Raw genomic sequence first — 22,241 nt, forward strand, 5'->3', positions numbered from 1 at the left:
CATTTTCCATCCAGCTTTGCTAATCCCAGATACAACAGCTCCAGTCACACTTGGTTTGCGACGAGCTTTATAGATCGTGGCAGATGATTGTTCAATGACCCCAGGAGGAACAAGATCATTCACCTCCATTTCAGTTTTTGAATAACGAACAGCAGCACTTTTATCCGGAGGTTTAACCTTCACGTCCTTCAATCTATCCGATTTGGAAGATGCTCCCATTAAATCAACGGAATAAAGAAAGATATTGCTTCACCGATTAAAAGAAATTCGTCGGAAAAGCAGCGCCGATGAATCTAAGCTAGATCGCACCACCGTCAGAAAGAATCAGGATGCATTGTTTCATTCTTGAGTTCCACATTAGAAGTCTATACAATTTAGCAAGGCTTTCATGAGCATTGTTTAAATCTAGAGTTCCACAATAGAAGTAGTCTTCATAATTTTGCAAAGGTTTGATGAGCATTGTTTTATTCTTAAGTTCCACAATAGAAGTCTATACAATTTAAGCAAAGCTTTGATGAACATTGTTTCATTCTTGAGTTCCACATTAGAATTTATGCAATTTAGCAAAGCTTTGATGAACATCGTATTATTCGTGAGTTCCAAAATAAAACTGTATTCAACTTATGCAAAGGTTTTATAAGCATTATTAGATTCTTGAGTTTCACAATAGAAGTCTATAAAATTTAAGCAAATATTTCATGAGCATTATTTGATTCTTGTGTTCCACAATAGAATTCTATGCAATTTAGCAAAACTTTGATGAGCATTGTTTCATTCCTTGTTTCCACATTCGAAGTCTATGCAATTTAGCAAAGCATTGATGAGCATTGTTTAATTCTTTAGTTCAACAATAGAAGTAGTCTTTGCAATTTAGCGAAGCTTTTATGTGCATTGTTTAATTCTTAAGTTCCACATTAGATGTCTATACAATTTAGCAAAGCATTGATGAGCATTGTTAAATTGTTGAATTCCATAATAGAAGTAGTCTTTGAAATTTAGCAATGCTTTGATGAGCATTGTTTAATTCTTGAGTTCCACAATAGAAGTGTATGCAATTTAAGTAAAGCTTTGATGAGTATTGTTTTATTCTTGAGTTCCACATTAGAAGTCTATGCAATTTAGCAAAGCTTTGATGAGCATAGTTTAATTCTTGTGTTCCACAATAGAAGTAGTCTTCGCAATTTAGCAAAGCTTTGATGAGCAATGTTTAATTCTTGAGTTCCATAATAAAAGTCTATGCAATTTAAGCAAAGCTTTGATGAGCATTGTTTCATTCTTGATTTTCACATTAGAAGTCTATGCAATTTAGCAAAGCTTTGATTATCATTGTTTAATTCTAGAGTACCACAACAGAAGTAGTCTTCGTAATTTAGCAAAGGTTTGATGACCATTATTTTATGCTTGAGTTCCACAATAGAAGTCTATGCAATTTAGCTAAGCTTTGATGAGCATTGTTTCATTCTTGGTTTCCACATTGGAACTCTATGCAATTTAGCAAAGAATTGATGAGCATTGTTTATGTCACAACCCAAAACCAAGAACGGCAGAAACGTTCTGGAGCGGAGGACGTCATGTAAAGTATCACAACAATGCAAAGTAGTAAACAAGCAACAACATCATCCATTGCATTAATAGTATAATTTTAATTACAAGTGTGTTCTTTCATAGTATAAGACAACCAAGTGAATGTAACATCCGGATATCCAGGTATGGGAATTTGAGTATTTTTGTATTGGGGAAATGAGGAGACTCGGCGAGTTGACACCTCAACTCGTCGAGTAGGATCGCGTTTTGGGGACCAGTTTAATGAAGGGACTCGACGAGTCCGGTATTTGGACTCACCGAGTCGGCGCTGTCAAGGAAAACCCTAATTGTCCGGGTTTGGGACCTATTTAAAGGCCCTTATGGCCTTCAGTGGCGGCCACCTACCCCCTTGAGAGACTCCTATCAAACCAGAGAGCTAAGAGAGTAAAGAAGAGCCATTATGGAGCATTCTTGAGGTGGTTGTGCAATGGAATAGTCATTTCCAGCAAAGGGAGGTCAAGGGGGGTGTCGATTCAGAGCTTCTGAGCTTGCATCTTCACCATAGAGGTATCAAATCGTTCTCCCTTTTCTGTTTTGGGTAAGATTGGTGATTTTAGGGTTTTCTAGCTTCTTTTATGGCTTGATTTGTGGAGTATAGTGTCCCATTGAGTGTGAAGCCATAGATCTGGACCCAAAGAGGTCCAGAGAGTCCCTTCCATCCTGCTTTATGCATTCTATTTGGAGTTTTGAGCTAGGGTTGTTATGTAATGAAGGGTTTCACCCAAATAAGCTTGTAGAACCTTGCATGAGTGCCCAAGGTTCGACCTTTTCGTGGTTATTGGCTTTGAGGGAGTTAGATCTATGGTTTGGTGAAGCAGATCTGACCTCAGAAGGTCAGATGAGGGTTGTCATGGGAGCAACTCGTCGAGTCCATAGGCAGACTCGACGAGTCGAGTCGGGGTTGCCCTGCGTTTCGTTACCAAGTAACTCGATGAGTAGTGAGGGAACTCCTCGTGTCTAAGAGGTCTAAAAAGAATTTAGAGAACCTGCATGGACTCGCCGAGTCACTCCTGTGTACTCGCCGAGTCTGGTCAGTGTTGACCGTTGAGTTGAGTTGTCTTATGTTGACTTTAGGATTTTTGGTCAACAGAGGTAATAGAGGTCAGGGAGGGGTAAAATGGTCTTTTACCCATTACCTGACTAAAGAGGGAAAGAGTAATCGCCGGTTAATTAGATTTGGGACTTCGAGTATTAATTAGAGATATTTGCCTTATGTGTTAGGCGGTGGCGAGCCCGAGGTTCGCATGTGCAGATAATTGCTTTCTGATTGCCAGGTGAGTCTTCTCATTATACTTTACCTTGAGTAGGTAACCAGAGTTACGTGACAGAGTATTTGTATGCTGTGTATGTTATGTGTTGTACTGCATTATTTCTATGTGATTTATGTTGTGCATGTTTACAGAGTTAGAACCGAAAGGTTCCCAGAGTTAGAACCGGAATGTTCACAGAGTTAGAACCAGAAGGTTCACAGAGTAGGGTCCACGGACCCACAGAGTTATAGCCTCGAGTGGCTAATATGTGTTATGTGTGGTATTTTGGGGAACTCACTAAGCTTCGTGCTTACAGTGTTTTGTGTTATGTGTTTCAGGTTTCTCTTAGGATCACGGGATGGCACCGACTCGATTGTACACACCAGAGAAAGAGTCATGTTTTGAGGATCCTGGCTTATTATGCAAGTGAAAATGGAGTTATGTGTTGTAATTCGATTATGAACGAGATTTTAAGCAAAGTGTTTTTAAGAATTAAACGATTATTTTTAAATGAAAATTTGTTTTGAAATTTTTGGTGTTACAAGTTGGTATCAGAGCCTTGGTTTGAGGGATTCAGATGCGCCTTCGGGTAAATGTGGACTCAAGCTGAGGAAGTAAGAAAAGTTTTCAAAGAAATAATTTTCTAAAGCGAATAAGAGTTCAAAGAGAAAGCGAGAAAGAGCAGTGTGTACAATCAGCTAGAGCCCGAACGGTGATCTCCCAAAATACCCTTACTTTTGTGTTATGAGATATTTATGATGCACTTTATGAGATATTATTGCATGTTAGAGACAGGCTAGGTATTCCATATCATAGGACTAGAGTGGCCTGATTTGTGATGCCTTAGCCTAGGAATTGCAATTATATGTGATGTGCTTTTGAGTATGTGATGAGTGAGAATATTTAGTGGGAATCCTTTAGGGGATTTGAATAGAGGAGTAATCTAGGGGAGATATCTAGATAAGTATCGGGGTACTTAGCGAAAGAATAGTTAGAACCCACGAGGGGAAGAGTTGCAGAGTTCGGTGGTACTTTCGAGGATGAGCAGAGCAAGCGGATTTATCACCCATAGTGAGTTATATATATACTTCGATGCTCGAATGCTGCTTGCTTCGTGCTTTGTGGAACTCTCGATGATGGGAGTCAGCTACCAAGCGAATATGACGATATTCAGGAGGTAGATGGCTGGCATCATTAGGAGCTCTTCAGTAGCTGATGGCAGAGAAGTGTGGGAATCTAGGAAGAGCCTAGGGAGTAACCTTAGCCAGATGAGTGCGTTGGCAGAGTAGAGAATTTCTCTGGGGAGCGAGCGCGCGACGGAATTGGTGAACGAGAAGGTCGAGCAACTACTTAGGAGCTCCGGGATAGTCTGTGTGGAAAGTATGGGTAGATGTGGCAGGTAGTATGGGCCTGTACTACTGAAAGCAGAGGACCCATACTTGATACATGGAGTATTCTGAACGTTCTAATGAGCGGATTGAAGAGTGATGTTATGGTTCGAGTACCATACATCAGAGAAGATTGAGGAGTGATGTTATGGTTCGAGTACCATACATCGGAGCAGATTGAGGAGTAATGTTATGGTTCGAGTACCATACATCAGAGCGTATAGAGGAGTGATGTTATGGTTCGAGTACCATACATCGTAGCGGATTGAAGAGTGATGTTATGGTTCGAGTACCATACATCGGAGCGGATTGAAGAGTGATGTTATGGTTCGAGTACCATACATTGGAGCAGATAGAGGAGTGATGTTATGGTTCAAGTACCATACATCGGAGCGGATTGAAGAGTGATGTTATGGTTCGAGTACCATACATAGGAGCGGATTGAAGAGTGATGTTATGGTTCGAGTACCATACATCGGAGCGGATTGAAGAGTGATGTTATGGTTCGAATACCATACGTCGGAGCGAATTGAAGAGTGATGTTATGGTTCGAGTACCATACATCGGAACGGATTAAAGAGTGATATTATGGTTCGAGTACCATACATCGGAGCGGATCGAGGAGTGATGTTATGGTTCGAGTACCATACATCGGAGCGGATCGAGGAGTGATGTTATGGTTCGAGTACCATACATCGAAGCAGATGAAGGAATGATGTTATGGTTCGAGTACCATACATCGGAACAGATGAAGGAGTGATGCTATGGTTCGGGTACCATACACCGGAGCATATTGAGAAGAGATGTCATGGGATGAGTACCATGGTTCGTAGTGAATGATGCTTGTGGTTCTCCAATTATTCGGTCACGATTGATGAGGTAGGGATTGGACGCTATGGGTTTTAGGCCTATGGGCCATGATTGAGTTCGAAGAGGCGTCCCTTGAGAGGGAGGTCAAGAGCCTATCACAGTATTTTGGTAAGGAGTTAGAGGGAGGGGAGAATTTCGGTTTGAGTTGAGCAATCAGTCGATAGAGGAGATGTCACCTTCTATGACCTGAGTGGTGCTATTTATGTTCGTGTGCAGAACATGAGAGGCATGATGTTTAAGTTTTGGGTTTGGGAGTAAAACCCTGCAGGTTGTCATTGATGATGATTTTCCATCAGAGTATCAGGTAGCATGTGTGCTGCGAGATAGTGATTTACCATGAGCAGATAGTCAGTTGGGACTGAGATAGCCGAGGACCACATTACACCTATTTGAGTATAGTAGGGCGTATTGTAGAGATATCAGTGGGGAGTCCAGTCGAGTTAATCAGTGCAGTGGTTTTTCTATCTATGTTAGGAGTGGGTCCCTGTTCTTGGGATGATCCATGTGTTGGAACGTCAGTTGATGAGTCGAGGTGGGGGAGTATGATGATTTCGTGGTCCAGTCTATTAGTCAGTGATGGTTGAGTTGTTTGGTATTGGATTGGTACGAGACTTGGAACGACTAGAGGCAGTCGTGACGAGAAGTTCTTGAGGATTTCATCTGAGGTTCAGAGTTATGAGATCGATTGATTTCCTTAAAGGGGATTATCGGGCGTTGCGTAGCACTTTCCAGGGGCAGGTGCGTTATTGCTGGTGAAAATAGTTTATGAGGTTGTTGATGTGTCAGATAGTGATGGTTCGAACCCTAAGTGGGGGAGAACCGGGTGGTTTATTGAGAGAACCAAAGATTTGTGCAAGAGCGGTTAGGGGTTGGATGCAGAAACCTGTGGCTTGAATTCAGGAGATCAGGGTCATTGGTGATCAAGGAAAGGTGCAGGGCGAGATAATGCATGTGGTATATGTCTGAGAGAAGGATGGGTGTCTCCAAGGCGGGTGGTCAATGGTCAGGAATCTGGTGGTGGTCAGAGTCGTTTCAAGTGGAAGACTCGTAATGATGGTGTGGGCAGTTGAGAACTTATGGGTTGAAATATGGGTAGAAGATTGTCGAGTAGCCAACTCCCGGGCTGGGATGTGTATTCTTGCTTGAATTTTGAGCAGTAGTGGAAAGGGTTTTGGAGGATCATCAGTGTGTTCTAAAGAGTTAGCGCCTTCCTTGTATTCCAATTGAGTGTTTGGATGCACTGAAGTTGCGCATTGAGTGAAATAGGAAATTATTATGGGATTCAGAGAAAATGTATTGTTGTATGTGTATGGTGTTGGGAGTAAGGGAATCAGTGGTAGAGGCAGGACATTATGATGCTCTGTTAGGGTGTTCCGTGGTTTCCACGTATAGCGTCCCGATTTCGGAGTTATTTACAGTCTTGGGTTTAAGATGACTAGTGATGTATCATGTGGGAGCCCTTCGTGTATTGTCATCAAGAGGGATTATTTAAGGAAGTGGATCTCTGTATAGGTAGGTTCTGTGTTATGGCGGTTGCCGCCAGAGTCTGTAATGCATATCGGGGCAAGTGTGTGTGTAACTATCTACGATAGTCTTCGGTGCATGAGTTAGTGAACATAGTGTGGCGTTGTAATGAGAATGAGAGTATAGGGTGAAGCTACAGGGAGCTGTAGTATTCACCAGTCAGAGGGTGTTGTGATGTTACGGGGAGCCGTAATACTCACAAGTTAGAGAGAGAGAGTCGTGATGCTACGGGGAGACGTAGTATTCGGCAGTCAGAGGGTGTTGAGATACTACGGGGAGCCGTAGTACTCACAAGTTAGAGGGAGGGAGTCATGGTACTACGGGGAGCCGTAGTACTCACTAGTTAGTTGGCGTTGTGATACTACGGGGAGCCGTAGTACTCATTAGTCAGAGGCTGTTGTAATGTTGCGGGAAGCCATAGTACCCACTAGACGGCAAGAGAGTGTGATGATGGAGTGTTCTCCGATAAGTGCATGATGCAGAAGAGTTTTAGGCTTGAGTAACCCTAGTGTTGAGTTTTTGGAGCCTAGTGGTTAAACCGAGGCGAGACTAGGATCTCCGTCTCCGTCGGGAGGGTCAGCGAGGCGCGCGGGAGAATATGCGCACCAGACGCCAGCGGTTAGAGCTGAGTCGATCTTCGATTGGATTGTATTTTATGAGGAAAAGGGAATTTCGTGACTTGCATGTCACTGGGCCGTGATAGTAGTCACGGGGAGGAAGTTAGTGAGATATTTTGGATCATGTTATGTGTGACTATTAGGGTTCAGCTGTGGGGCCAAAAGCTGACCTGGTGCTCGGTATCGAAGATGAATATGAGAAATGAGCTAGAGTTTACCATGGTGATGTCTGTGGACACTTCAGAGAGAGCGAGCAACTCAGACGCTCGAGGATATGTTTCAGGCATGTGTATTAGATTTCGGGGGGAAATTGTGGCCCGTATTTGCCCTTGGCAGAGTTTTCCTACAACAACAACCATCATTAGTGCATCAGTATGCCGCACTTTGAGCTGTTGTAGGGAAGGGGGTATTGGACCCCATTTGCTGAAGAGAGGTAGAGCAACGTGTGATGGGAAGTACAGAGATCGTGCTTCAGACGTTAGACCAGATACAGCAGGTCAGGCAGAGGTTGTTGACCGCTCAGAGAGGCCAGAAGAGTTACGCGGACAGGCGCCGGTCCGAGCTCGAATTTATGGTCGATGACTTTGTACTCCTAAAGGTCTCTCCTTGGAAAGGAGTGATCCGATTCAGGAAGAGGAGCAAGTTGGTGCCCCGATATATCGGTCCTTTTCGGGTGATCGCGAGGGTAGGCAGGGTAGCCCACCGGTTGGAGCTACCTGCAGAGCTAGGTCAGATCCATGACACCTTCCATGTGTCGCAGCTGCGAAAGTGTATAGCCGAGGAGTCGGCAGTAGTCCCATTAAAGGATATCCAGGTGGATGTGGGCCTGAACTGCGTTGAGAGACCGATGGCTATTCGGGATGGTTCTGAGGAACAAAGAGGTGCCTCTGGTGCAGGTCCATTGGCAACACCAGTAGGGGTCAGAGCGTACTTGGGAGCTGGAGCGCGAGATGCATGAGCAGCATCCGGAATTGTTTCTAGAGTGAGACTTCGAGGGCGAAGTCGGATTCTAGTGGGGGAGAATTGTAACATCCGGATATCCAGGTATGGGAATTTGAGTATTTTTATATTGGGGAAATGAGGAGACTCGACGAGTTGACGCCTCAACTCGTCGAGTAGGATCGCGTTTTGGGGACCAGTTTAATGAAGGGAATCAACGAGTCAGGTATTTGGACTCGCCGAGTCGGCGCTGTCAAGGAAAACCCTAATTGTCCGGGTTTGGGACCTATTTAAAGGCCCTTATGGCCTTCAGTGGCGGCCACCTACACCCTTGAGAGACTCCTATCGAACCAGAGAGCTGAGAGAGTAAAGAAGAGCCATTATGGAGCATTCTTGAGGTGGTTGTGCAATGCAGTAGTCATTTCTAGCAAAAGGAGGTCAAGGGGGTGTCGATTCAGAACTTCTGAGCTTGCATCTTCACCATAGAGGTATCAAATTGTTCTCCCTTTTCTGTTTTGGGTAAGATTGGTGATTTTAGGGTTTTCTAGCTTCATTTATGGCTTGATTTGTGGAGTATAGTGTCCCATTGAGTGTGAAGCCATAGATCTGGACCCAAAGAGGTCCAGAGAGTCCCTTCCATCCTGCTTTATGCATTCTATTTGGAGTTTTGAGCTAGGGTTGTTATGTAATGAAGGGTTTCACCCAAATAAGCTTATAGAACCTTGCATGAGTGCCCAAGGTTCGACCTTTTCGTGGTTATTGGCTTTGAGGGAGTTAGATCTATGGTTTGGTGAAGCAGATCTGACCTCAGAAGGTCAGATGAGGGTTTTCATGGGAGCAACTCGCCGAGTCCATAGGCAGACTCGACGAGTCGAGTCGGGGTTGCCCCGCGTTTCGTTGCCGAGTAACTCGATGAGTAGTGAGGGAACTCGTCGTGTCTAAGAGGTTTAAAAAGAATTTAGAGAACTTGCATGGACTCGCCGAGTCACTCCTGTGTACTCGCCGAGTCTGGTCAGTGTTGACCGTTGACTTGAGTTGTCTTATGTTGACTTTGGGATTTTTGGTCAACAGAGGTAATAGAGGTCAGGGAGGGGTAAAATGGTCTTTTACCCATTACCTGACTAGAGAGGGAAAGAGTAATCGCTGGTTAATTAGTTTTGGGACTTCGAGTATTAATTAGAGATATTTGCCTTATGTGTTAGGCGGTGGCGAGCCCGAGGTTCGCATGTGCAGATAATTGCTTTCTGATTGCCAGGTGAGTCTTCTCATTATACTTTACCTTGAGTAGGTAACCAGAGTTACGTGACAGAGTATTTGTATGTTGTGTATGTTATGTGTTGTACTGCATTATTTCTATGTGATTTATGTTGTGCATGTTTACAGAGTTAGAACCGAAAGGTTCACAGAGTTAGAATCGGAAGGTTCACAGAGTAGGGTCCACGGACCCACAAAGTTATAGCCTCGAGTGGCTAATATGTGTTATGTGTGGTATTATGGGGAACTCACTAAGCTTCGTGGTGACAATGTTTTGTGTTATGTGTTTCAGGTTTCTCTCAGGATCACGGGACGGCACCGGCTCGATTGTACACACCAGAGAAAGAGTCATGTTTTGAGGATCCTGGCTTATTATGCAAGTGAAAATGGAGTTATGTGTTGTAATTTGATTATGAACGAGATTTTAAGCAAAGTGTTTTTAAGAATTAAACGATTATTTTTAAATGAAAAATTGTTTTTAAATTTTTGGTGTTACAGTGAATAATCAAAATAAGAGACGAGTCTGAACTGCTCCGTCTTCACAAAACCTGGTCGTCGTACTTGTCTATTTATGACCTGAGAATAAAAGTTATTTTGAAAGCGAGTATCAACCAAAAAGCTGGTGAATTCATAAGTATTAATGTGTCTTTAATTTTTAAAACTTGTAATGTAAGACTTGAAATTGTTTTGAAAGAAAGTTCGTATAAGTATGAAAATGTTTGTAAAACAACTGCAAACGTTTGAAAAACCCTAGAAATCCCTATGATTCCTACTATTATAAAAGAAAGTCTTTTACCAAGACCTAACCGTTTTGAACGTAGTCTTCTACCAAGACCTAACTGTTTTGATCGTAGTCTTCTACCAAGACCTAACTGTTTTGAACGTAGCCTTCTACCAAGACCCGATTGTACAACTATTATTATTATTATCTAACCAACCTCATCGATTATGTGAATATGACACATAGTAAAGGTAATAATATAAATACCCTAAGTATTATCCTTTTGTACTAGCATATCTAACAGTGTTAATTGAAGACATCTGTATATGTACATTTACCTCTGTTGCTAACAGCTGGGTATAGGAATAGTTAGTCTCTTAAAGTATACCTGTAATGGTATCAACCGTTGACATCCGTGGATGTGCTTTTACCTCAGTAGCTAACAAAGATTCTAGGAAAGAATTAAATGATGCTTTTTCGCTTTCTCTCTCTTATCCTGATTCTTTCTGACGGTGGTGCGATCTAGCTTAGATTCATCGGCGCTGCTTTTCCGAAGAATTTCTTTTAATAGGTGAAGCAATATCTTTCATTATTCCGTTGATTTAATGGGAGCATCATCCAAATCGGATAGATTGAAGGACGTGAAGGTTAAACCTCCGGATAAAAGTGCTGCAGTTCGTTATACAAAAACTGAAATGGAGGTGAATGATCTTGTTCCTCCTGGGGTAATTGAACAATCATCTGCCACGATCTATAAAGCTCGTCGCAAACCAAGTGTGACTGGAGCTGTTGCATCTGGGATTAGCAAAGCTGGATGGAAAATGGAGGGGAAATCTTTCAGGATTAAGAACAGAGCTAGGAAGAAGGTGGATAAATTAGCTTCGATGGATACGGAAGTGTGCTTCAATGAAGATGGTTCAGAGGAGGAAACGGGAGAAGAATCGGAATCTGTCTCAGTTTGGGAGTCGGATTCTAACATTTCTATTCCTGGATCTGAAGGAAAGGAGAAGGAATTGAAGAAAAGGTTGTCTGGTGATTCCAAAAAGGTAAGTTCTCATGTTGTTTCTATCCCATCTGGTAATACTGCTAATTTGATGAGAAATTGGGATGAATTGATGATGAGTAATGAAGTTTTAAGTCCAATCTCTGAATTGAAGAATGTTATTAGTGAAATGGTTAATGTGAACCCTACCATATCGGTGATGGATGATAAAATTCAGAATAACTCTAATAGGGAAGATAGTGAAGTTGTGAAGATTATAACTGATGGGAAGAAAAGGGCTAATAATAATGAAGAATTCATTCCAGGAGTTGGTTTTCAGTTTCTGAGTGAATTGAAGGAAGAAGGACAGGTGGGAAAGAGAGTTGAGAAGACTATGGGGAAAGATTTAGATAGTGAGAAGAATCAGAAAATGGATGTTGATATGTCATATTTGGAAAAGAAAGATAAGGAGATAGAAGATAATACTGATGATGATGAGAATACTGATGAGGAAGGGGATAATGATTCAAGTGAGGATGATACTAGTGGGGATGAGGAAATTGAAACAGAAGAAGAGGTTAATGCTAAGAGTAATATGGATACTAGCTGTAATGAGAAATCAGGTACTGTTATTAATAGCATTAATTTACTTCCTTCTATTTTGGGAAATGCTAAGATTAGCAATAAGAAGGAAGGAGGAATGCAGGGGAATGTGATGAACTCTTATGCTGGTGTGTTAAAGGGTAATAGACATAAGGGTAAGATTGATGTTAGATTCATTCCTGGGGAGAAAGGGGAAGAGGATGGTCCTGTTATAATTCCAATAGAGAATCTAAAGAATGCAAGTATTCCTTTTTCTAATACTCTTTATGGTTATATGATTGACAAGAAGTTGGCGTTTCCTGTTATTCAGAAAGAAGTTAGAAGATTGTGGAAGAATGTGGGTTTGGAAGAGGTATTCATGAACAGCAAAGGATTTTTCTTCTTTAAATTCAGTGATGAAAAGGGGATGTTATCTGTTTTGGAGGGTAGTCCTTGGTTAATGTTTAATAATATGCCTTTATTTCTTCAACGATGGAGGCCTGGTTTGACATTAACTAAGAACAAGCATGATAATATTCCTGTTTGGATTAAAATATTTGATCTGCCCTTGGAAGTTTGGAGTGGTGGAAACTTATGTAGAATTGCTAGTAAGATAGGTATTCCTTTGGCTTTTGATTCCTTTACTGAGGATATGTGTTTGGAACATAAAGGAAGGAATGCTTATGCTAGAATTCTTGTTGAAATGGCAGCTGGGAAGGAATGGAGAAAGAAGATTGATATAGCTACTTGGGATTTTGTTTCTAATTCTGCTGTGATTCAAAGTTTTGATGTTGAATATGCTTGGATTCCTTCTAGATGTAATCATTGTAAAGTCTATGGGCATGTGGATAAAGTTTGTGCTGCTGCTATGAATGTAGGGAAGGAGGATAATAATGGAGAAGTGAGAAATTTAAAGAATAATAAAGGGAAGGAAGTTGTTAATGGGGATGGGTTCACAGAAGTTAAATATAAAAAGGTTATGGGTAACAATGATGGTGAAGGCACTAGCAAGTCTCAAGAGGGTTATAATCAATTGAATAATATGAAGAATAATGGGAAGAATGGGAATTGGAGAAGGGGTAGTTTCTCTAAAAGCAATAATGGGAACAGAGGTGGAAATGGTAAAGGGCATAATTGGAATTGGAGTAATAAAGGAGTAAGTCATTGGAATTTAGAAAAGAACAGAAATTACGAGAAGTTTGTTAATGGGCAGGATGTAATAGGTAGTCGGGGGTTGAAGGAGAATAATAAGCAGGAGGTTGTAGTTAAAAAGGATAATAAGGCAGAGATGGGCAATTTTAGTCTTGGTAGTGAGAATATAACAGAGGAGGGATTAAGTAATAAAAACAGTTTTGAAATCTTGGGAGAGATTGAAGAGGAAGTTTTGGATAAAATGGAAGAGGATGATAAGATTGTGAAGACAGTTGCTAATCAAAATGTTGATTGTGGTGATGCTGGAATGGGTTCTAATGAAAGCAAGAATAACAAATTGATTTCTTCAATCAAGGGAGAGGGGAAGAAGAAAGGAAATGAATGTAATAAAGTGAATAAAGATAAGTTGGAGTCGGATAATAATAGCAGTAAGATGGGGAGTTCTCAGGCATTTGAGGAGGTAAATGCCAAAAATTCTTTTATTTCCCAATGATGTCTGTTGGTGCTTGGAATGTTAGGGGATTGAATAAATCTGTTAAGCAGAAGGAGGTTATTGATGTTATTAGGTGTAATAACCTTGGTATTTGTGCTGTGATTGAATCTCATGTCAAAATCTTAAATCTCAAGAGTGTTTGTGCTAAGACTTTTGGGCAGTGGGATTGGATCTCTAATAATAATAGTTGTGAAGCTGGTACTAGAATAATAGTGGGGTGGAATCCGAGACTTTTTGATGTGATACTGCTTTCTCAATCCAAACAGGTTATTCATTGTTATGTTAAATTGTGTAATTCGGATCTTGGCATGTATTTGTCTTTTATATATGCTGCTTCGAATTATATTGAAAGAAGATTACTTTGGGATAATTTGAAAAAACATAGTTTGGTTGTTAATAGGGAAGCTTGGGGTTTATTAGGTGATTTTTAATGTTGCTATAAAACCTTCGGAATATTCTGAAAGCTGTTCTAGAACTCCTAAAGGAGTTGAAGATTTTGTTGATTGCTTGAGTTTTATTGAAGTGGAGGACTTGAAGTCTTATGGGTTTCAGTTCACATGGAACAAAACTCCTATGGGTAATATGGGACTGTTGAAGAAGCTTGATAGAGTCATGGTTAATCAAAAATTTATGTCGAATCATCCTCTTGCTCATGCTGTCTTTAAACCATACAGAAATTCGGATCATTGCCCTGCTATTTTAAATTTTCCAGGTAACAAAGTGAAGTGGAAACCTTCTTTTAGATTTGCGAATTTTATCTCTGAGAAGGAGGAATTTCTCACTTTGGTTAAGGAGGTTTGGGATAAGAATATTGATGGTTTTTTTATGTTTAAAGTGACTCAAAAGTTGAAGATTCTCAAAAAACATTGCAGGGAGATGTGTAATAAATATTGGGGAGCTGGAAAAAGAATTCAGAAGTTAAGAAAGGATTTGGAGTGTAAACAACAAGATATTGACAATAATCCTTTTGATTGCAAGATTAGGGAAGAGCATGCTAATATTCTCTTAGATTTTAATATTGCTTGTAATGATGAAGAAAAGATTCTTGCTCAGCGTGCTAAAATCAAGTGGTTACAGGATGGGGACTATAACTCTAAATTCTTTCACAAAATTGTTAAAAGCAGGGGTATCAATAATCGTATTCAGATGGTTCTGAATGAAGATGGTCATTGGGTGAGTGGGAAAGCTATGATAGAGAAATTTGTGTCTCATTTTAATAAGTTTTTGGGAAGTAAGGATGATACTGATTTGTCGGGATTAAATGACGAGTTTTTTCCTAAAAAATTGGACAGTAGGGTGGCTGTTGATATGATTAGAGTGGTTACTGATGAAGAAATTAAATTGGCGATGTTTGACATAGATGACAATCGTGCCCCTGGGCCTGATGGGTATTCGTCAAAATTTTTTAAAAGCTCTTGGAGTATTGTTGGTCCAGATGTTTGTAAGGCTGTGAGAGAATTTTTTTGGACTGGTAAATTGTTGAATGGGATTAATGCTACGAGAATTGTTCTGGTCCCTAAAGTTGAGGTTCCGAGGAAAGTGTCTGATTTTAGACCTATAGCTTGCTGTAACACTTTTTATAAGTGTATCAGTAAGATTATAGTGAATAGAATTAGAAATTGTTTGAGTGATATTGTAAGTAATAATCAATCAGCTTTTATTCCTGGTAGATCTATTTTGGACAATATACTTCTTGCTCAGGAGTTGATGGTGGGGTACAAAAAAAAGAGAGGTACCCCTAAATGTACGATAAAGATTGATATACAAAAGGCTTATGATACGGTGGATTGGGATTTTCTTAATAGAGTTCTGCAGGGATTTGGGTTTCATCCAGTCATGGTTAAATGGATTATGGCTTGTGTTTCTTCCCCGTGGTTCATGCTCAATTTTAATGGTGAAGATCATGGGTATTTTAAAGGAAAGTGTGGGCTTAGGCAGGGAGATCCTTTATCTCCTTACCTATTTACTATAGTTATGGAGGTTTTCAATATTATTATGGGTAAGCTTATTGAAGATTCTTTGAATTTTAAGTTCCATAGTAAGTGTTTGAGCCTCAAAATTTCCCATTTATGTTTTGCTGATGATTTGTTAATTTTTTCTTATGGTAATGGGAATTCGGCCAGAATTATAAGGAATGCCCTTGATGATTTCAATAAGATTTCAGGGCTGAAGGTTAGTATGGAAAAAAGTCAGATTTATTTCAGTTGTGTTAAGCCTAATATGAGAAGGATTATTTTGGGTATTCTTCCTTATGAAGTTGGGAAATTTCCGTTTAAATATTTGGGGGTTCCTATGTGTGTTACTAAGTTGTTTGATAGAGATTGTAAAAAGTTGATTGAAAAGATTAAGTTGAGAATTTTCAATTAGAAGTGTAAAACCTTATCTTTTGCTGGCAGATTGCAACTCATTAACTCGGTCTTAACCTCTATTCATGTTTATTGGGCTTCTATTTTTAAAATTCCAATTGCTACTATTAATGAGATTGAAAAGATGTGCAGGAGTTTTTTATGGGCTAATGGTGAGATAGTCAAAGGTAAAGCTAAAGTTAAGTGGCTTGAAATTTGCAAACCTAAGGAGTATGGTGGGCTGGGAATAAAGAATTTGAGGAAATGGAATGATGCTTTACTTGCTAAACATGTTTGGAATGTGGTTAATAACAAAAATTCCCTGTGGGTGCAGTGGGTGAGAATCAATTATATAGGAAGCAGGAATTTTTGGGATATTCTGCAGAAAAAGAGTATGAACTGGACATGGAAGAGATTTTTGGAGATAAGGAATACTGTTAGGCCTCATGTTATTTCATGTGTGGGTAATGGGAGGAACACTTCTTTATGGCATGATTGGTGGCATCCTATAGGTATCCTTTGTACTATTATCCCTATGAGAGAGTGGATTAGTAATGGTCTTAGTGATTCTGCTTTAGTTTGTGATGTTCTTGAGGTTGATTCTTATTCATGGCCGGTTGAATGGGTTAATAAGTTTCCTGGATTGACTGAAGCTCCTATGTTTTGTATTGATTCTAATTTGAATGATGTTGTTGGATGGAGGGATAAGGGAGGTATATGCAGAAAATTCTCATGCAAACAGGTGTGGAATGATTTGAATAATTTTGGGGATATTGTGCCTTGGTTTGATCTTGTTTGGTATAATAATTGCATTCCTCGCAACTCTTTTATTTTATGGTTGGCTGTCCTGAACAGATTAAAAACTCAGGATAGGGTTAGAGGATGGGAATTGGCTGGTAATTTGCTGTGTCCTTTTTGTGATAATGTGCCTGATTCGCATAGCCATTTATTCTTTAATTGTGAGTATTCCTCTAGAATTTGGAAATATTTCTGCAGTAAAGTGGGACTAAATTTGAGAACGGTTGATTGGAATGATCTTATTTTAATGTTGAGTAGAATGCTTAAACTGAAGACAGGTGAGAATTTGATCATTAAATGTATGATTGCTAGCTGTGTGTCTAATATTTGGAGAGAGAGAAACGCTAGACTTTTTGGTTCTAGCAGAATATCAGTTGAAGGGGTTATAGCTAGTATTGAGAATGAGATTCGTTTGAAGCTGATGGGATTAAGGAAAAGAGCTAAAATGATCAATAATAAGGTTTTTTTGATCTGGGGTATTTCGGGAATTGAGAATGTTGAATAATGGAGATCATTTTCTGGTTTTGCTATTTGGAGTGTGGTTGGTTATGGTTTTGGGCTTGGCAGTGGTGGCAGTTAAATAAAGATGATTTTATTAATGGTATATGGTGGGGGTATTTTGGGAATAAAAATATGCACAAAGGAATTGACGGAATATGTCACTGGTTGGAGAGTTTACTCTTAAATCATGTGACTTGTACCTATGGGATTTGCTGTTTGGATATGATCTTAATTGAGATTACCCAAATAGAGAATCCTAGACATGTGATTGATGCCATGTCTAGTATGAAACTTAATTTGATTCACTGGTGTTTTGGTGTTATTTTCTTGTGTTTCTTTTTGAGTTTGTGGTGCAGAAAGGCGAAGCAAAGGTTGGTGGTGGGCAATAGCTGTGGAGAGATTATGGATTCCCTGATGAGGACTTTGAAGGATGTAAAGGACAAGGATTGCGACAGGAGCTTTGGGACTATTTGTAGTGCGGGGCTCTCCTGTTTTCTCTTTGATGTTATGTTTATTTGTAGTTTAGTTTATTGGGTTCTCCTTGTTTTTTGTGGTTTGTGGGTTTTGAACTTGAGGGTTTTTTTCTTAAAGGTTAGCTTATGGACTGAGGGTTTTTTTAAGGGCCTTACCCCTTGCTTTGGATTCTTTATCTTTTGGAGGTTTGGTTGGAGCAAGGGGGTGAAGTTACCTTTTTTCCCTCTTTCAATAAGTTTTTGGGCTACCTTTAAGGATTTTAGGGTGTTTTGGGGTTGTGAGAGGTTATTTCTTCTTATTAGGAAATCGTTTGGTAGTTGGTTATGGATAGGATGGTTATATTTGTATTTTGTTTGATGTTTTGTTCCTTGTATTCTTTTATTCTTTTTAATAAAGTTTGCTGAGCTTTGGCTCTTTCAAAAAAAAAAACAAAGATTCTAGGAATGGTTAATCCCGCAAAGTATCCTTTGGTACTAGGATATTAAGTCCAATCTATCTCGTCGATTATGTGAATGTATCACAAAATAAAGATAAGAATGAGAATTATATGTATTAGTATCTACACATATAATATCTATGTAACAGTATCCATGTAAAGTATTCAACTAGGGATATATGAACGTATACCTTTGCTACCCAAAGGTATTGAACTGACTGAAAGGAACTATTATGTCCATATATGAATACATGATATATAACTAAGTATCTAGATGACCTTCAGACAGATACCCGACACTCACCAGACCACATCCCAACGGGGAAAAGGAAATAGAGCGGGTTAGCCTTCCTAAGTCCTTTATACATTATATATAAGCATGCTTTTAATAGGGCATCTATGTAAATGTACTCAGGTAAGCGTATCTATGTAAACGTACTCATGTAAGCGTATCTATGTAAACTTACTCATGTAAATGTATCCATGTAAATTTACTCATATAAGCGTATCTATGTAAACGTACTCATGTAAGCGTATCTATGTAAACGTACTCATGTAACTGTATTCATGTAAATGTATTCATGTAAGCGTATCTATGTAAACATACTCAGGTAATATGTAATGTATTAGTATAGACTCATGAATGAACTGACTCTTGTGTGATTCCTTGTACTTGGAATGGTAAGCAATATCTCCTATCTATACCTATAATAGTTACTAATGGGGTACATGTATAAGTGAAGTATGCCTTTGCTACCCAAAGGTACTGAACTGACTGAGGAAAACTTTTATGTCTCTATATGTATACATGATATATAATTGATAGTTAAACGACCTTCGGACGGATACCCGATACCCTACCAGACCACATCCCAACGGGGAAAAGGAGATAAAGCATGTTAGCCTTCCTAAGTCCTTTAAATATTATTTATATAACTATACATATACATGCTTGCATTTGATAATATAAAAGCATAAAAGAAGTTTTGAAAAACCTATGAAAAAGATTACTATCTAAGAAAAGATCGACTTGATGTCAGTCTATAAAACGGGTTGAAAGTATTTGTTTGATAAAACAGTTTAAGTATAAAGAAACCTTTGTTTGAAACACAATTGTAACTGAGTTTGAAATGAAACATACAGTGTCTAATGAACAGTTTAATAAGGAGTTTTAAACATATAAAACGTTTATGAAAACCATTTGAAGAAATCCATTTGGTAAAACGGTTAACGTGTAGTAAATCCATTTGTATGTTAGTTATTAATCACATGTGTTTGATATAATAACTAACATGATCCAACTTGTATCCCCCCCCCCCCCATAAAACATTTAAAAACATGTAGAAAAATTTAAAAGGTTAATTCAAGGGGTATAAACTCACCTGCAGTGAACAGATCAGAAGGAAGTATCGGACAAGTGTTTGGTGTCAAGTGAAGACTTAGACACACACAATGATGCTAATTACATATGAAGACATATGTATATAAACAATTAGTGATTATAACACTAATTAAACATGTAAAAACATCCTATTGTGAGGAAAACACTTTAGTCAAGTGCTAGGAGGCTATTGGGTTGCAACAAAGGAGTGCAAAGTCTCATACGGGAGTTTATGGTCTATTGACCATGTTTTTTGGAGTTTACGACCCAGGGGAGTAAACTCCTAGCCATAAACTCTCATTTGGTCACCAAAAGTGGCTTAAAACTCTAAGGGTTTAAGTGTTCCAATGCTTTAACCAAGTGTTTGGGTGGGTTTAAGGTCTTAAAATGACCATCCATGGTGTTCACGGCCCTGGGACCACTCCCCCATGAGTTTATGGCCGTAAACTCATGGTAAGGAGTACCATTTCGTGCAATGAAGTCCTTAGCTCAATGGTGTAATGTTCTATGCTAAAAATCAAGGCTTACTAGGGTGTTAGGGTGTCATATGCACCCTTAAAAGGGGTTTACGGCCCAAAAACATGTCTTGGCCGTAAACTCCTTGATTCCCTTGATTTCTTATGTTTTCTAAGTCCTAAACATGATAAACCTAGTGTACAATGAGTTGGATCAAGAGTACTTACGATCTAGGAGCTTGAATGGTCGGTTTTGGCCAAGAACACGAGTGTGTGTTCTTGGTGAAACTATAAATCTACAAAATTGGAATGATTTCATGGATGAAATCATGTAAGATTAGTAGTTCATACAAGATATCAACTAGTTAAGATAATAAGCTTACGAGTTTTGAAGATCGGGGATGAAGATCGGGATGGTACTTGAGAGGATTTGGGCCAAGGAAATGAAAGAAATGGACAAATGGCCTTCATCTTCACCATATAAGGTGAGTTTACGGCCCACATGGAGTTTACGGCCATAAACTCCCATATGGTGGCCGTGAATTCATGGTTAATGTGCTTAAGGCCATTTCTTTGTGCTAGAACTTCAGTCGATTAACCCCAACACTTATTCCTTAAGTGTAAAAGGCTCATAATGCTCAAATAAACTTCTAATTGTGGTAAAAGATAATAGCAATGAGTTTGACACTCAAAGAAGTGTTAGGCTAAACTGGATGGAAAATTAGAGGGAATTTCGTCCCGAAATTAGAATTTAGGTAAAGGAGTAGGCATGAATAATCGAGCAAGGAGGTGGGAAAACTTCCTAATCGATTGGTTCTCTCGCTCATAAGTGAATTCGGGCCCTCAGTTGGTGTCCCAACGAACCTTCACTAAAGGGGCAGTGGCGTTGCTTCGTCCGCTTGACCACTCGGTCGAGGGTCACTACGGTTCTTCCACGAAGGCGAGGATCTCGTTGATCTCGATCTCATCGAGTGGGATTACGAAAGTCTCGACGGAAAGGCACTTTTTCAAGTTCGAGACGTGAAGGGAAAAATATGCGTTGCTGAGTTCGCGGTGTAGGTTGGGTTTGTGAGTTACAGGACCGATTCTGGCAAGAATCTTGGAGGTCCTAACTATTTTGGATTTTAGCTTACCACGCTTTCCGAAGCGTATCACGCCTTCCCAGAGTGAGACTTCAAAAAGGATTTGGCCTCTCACTTGGAATTCCAAGGTTTTCTTCCTCTTGCTTGTCTTCCCAGTCAAGGGCCACTCCCTTCTGAATCAAAGTCATAAGAGATTAAGAGGTTTCTTAATTCGCGAGGAGTTCTGGATGAACTCTCGACTGTAGGTCAGCGAGACCTAGAATTTGGCGAAATCTCATCGGTGTCTTCGGTGCTAACAAATCCTCAATCCCCACATCACTAATAGTGTGCTTCAGGAATTCGACTCTTCCATTCTAAAACTTGTATTTAGAGAACTTCACGTAAAGCTTTTCTGATTGTAGTGTTTCCATGGTTCGTTGTAGATGCTCTTTATGATTTCCTTCTTACTACGAGGGTCGATAAGTAAGTCATTTACAAGGACATGACGAACTGATCTAAGTAAGAATGGCGTACCCTATTCATTAACTTCATGAATATTATGGGAGTATTGGTCCTATCTGAGGGGTATCACTACTGACTCGTAGTGTTTACATCGAGTTTGGAAGATTGTCCTCGGGACATCCTTCGCTGACACTCGTACCTGGTGATATTCGGATCTCCGGTTTATTTCTGAAAGGTAACTAGTTCTTTGCGGTTGGTCAACCGACTCATCTATGCGAGACAGAGGGTAATGATTTCTAATGGAAATCCTGTTGAGGTCTGCACCATGAGGACTTCCCAAATGTTACCCATACTAGTACTACTCTCGCCCATGCACGCTTAACTGCGGAGTTCTGATGGGATCCGGTGCATTAGTGCTGGTATGATCGCACTCTCTGAAGTCTGTCTTCATGAAGAATAAGACCAGAGCTCCCAAAGGGAAGAAGCTTGGTCTTTTCATTCTGTTGCTGAGTAGTTGTTAAACTGTCCGAACGGTTCTTGTATTATTTTGATTCTGGATAAGAACTGCGTTATTATTCATGAAAACTTAGCTTATACATGTTATGATATAATCAAGAAAGGGGCGGATAATAAACTGTGTGATTCTACTATAGTCCCACATCCCAACGGGGAAAAGAAACTAAGTTAGAAATCTCACATTCTATTATCTACCAGGTCTTTGTTATATATAACTCGGGAATGTATAAGCGAGGAAAGTCGCAATAATAATCTTCTTACGAATCTATTGCGATGAACTAAGATTTGTAGTAGTGGCTACTATTGACTCTGGATGTACGCCGATCGTTAATTGAAAAAGTAAGAGTATGATCTAGAAGGTTTGACCTACATCCCTATGACGCAGTCCTAGTACGGAATGGAAGTATGTTTACGAAGCTCCGACCTACATCCCTATGATGCAGTCCTTAGCAATTA

General features: G+C 39.8%; 1 pseudogene; it reads right to left on the reverse strand.

The window, feature by feature from the left end:
- Positions 1–21,584: 21,584 nt before the first annotated feature.
- Positions 21,585–21,702, reverse strand: LOC145071799 (5S ribosomal RNA; annotated as a pseudogene).
- Between the last annotated feature and the right edge of the window lie 539 nt (positions 21,703–22,241).

This window comes from Lactuca serriola, chromosome 8 (assembly GCF_051521515.1).
Source record: "Lactuca serriola cultivar US96UC23 chromosome 8, Lser_US96UC23_V15, whole genome shotgun sequence".
Lineage (NCBI taxonomy): Eukaryota > Viridiplantae > Streptophyta > Magnoliopsida > Asterales > Asteraceae > Lactuca > Lactuca serriola.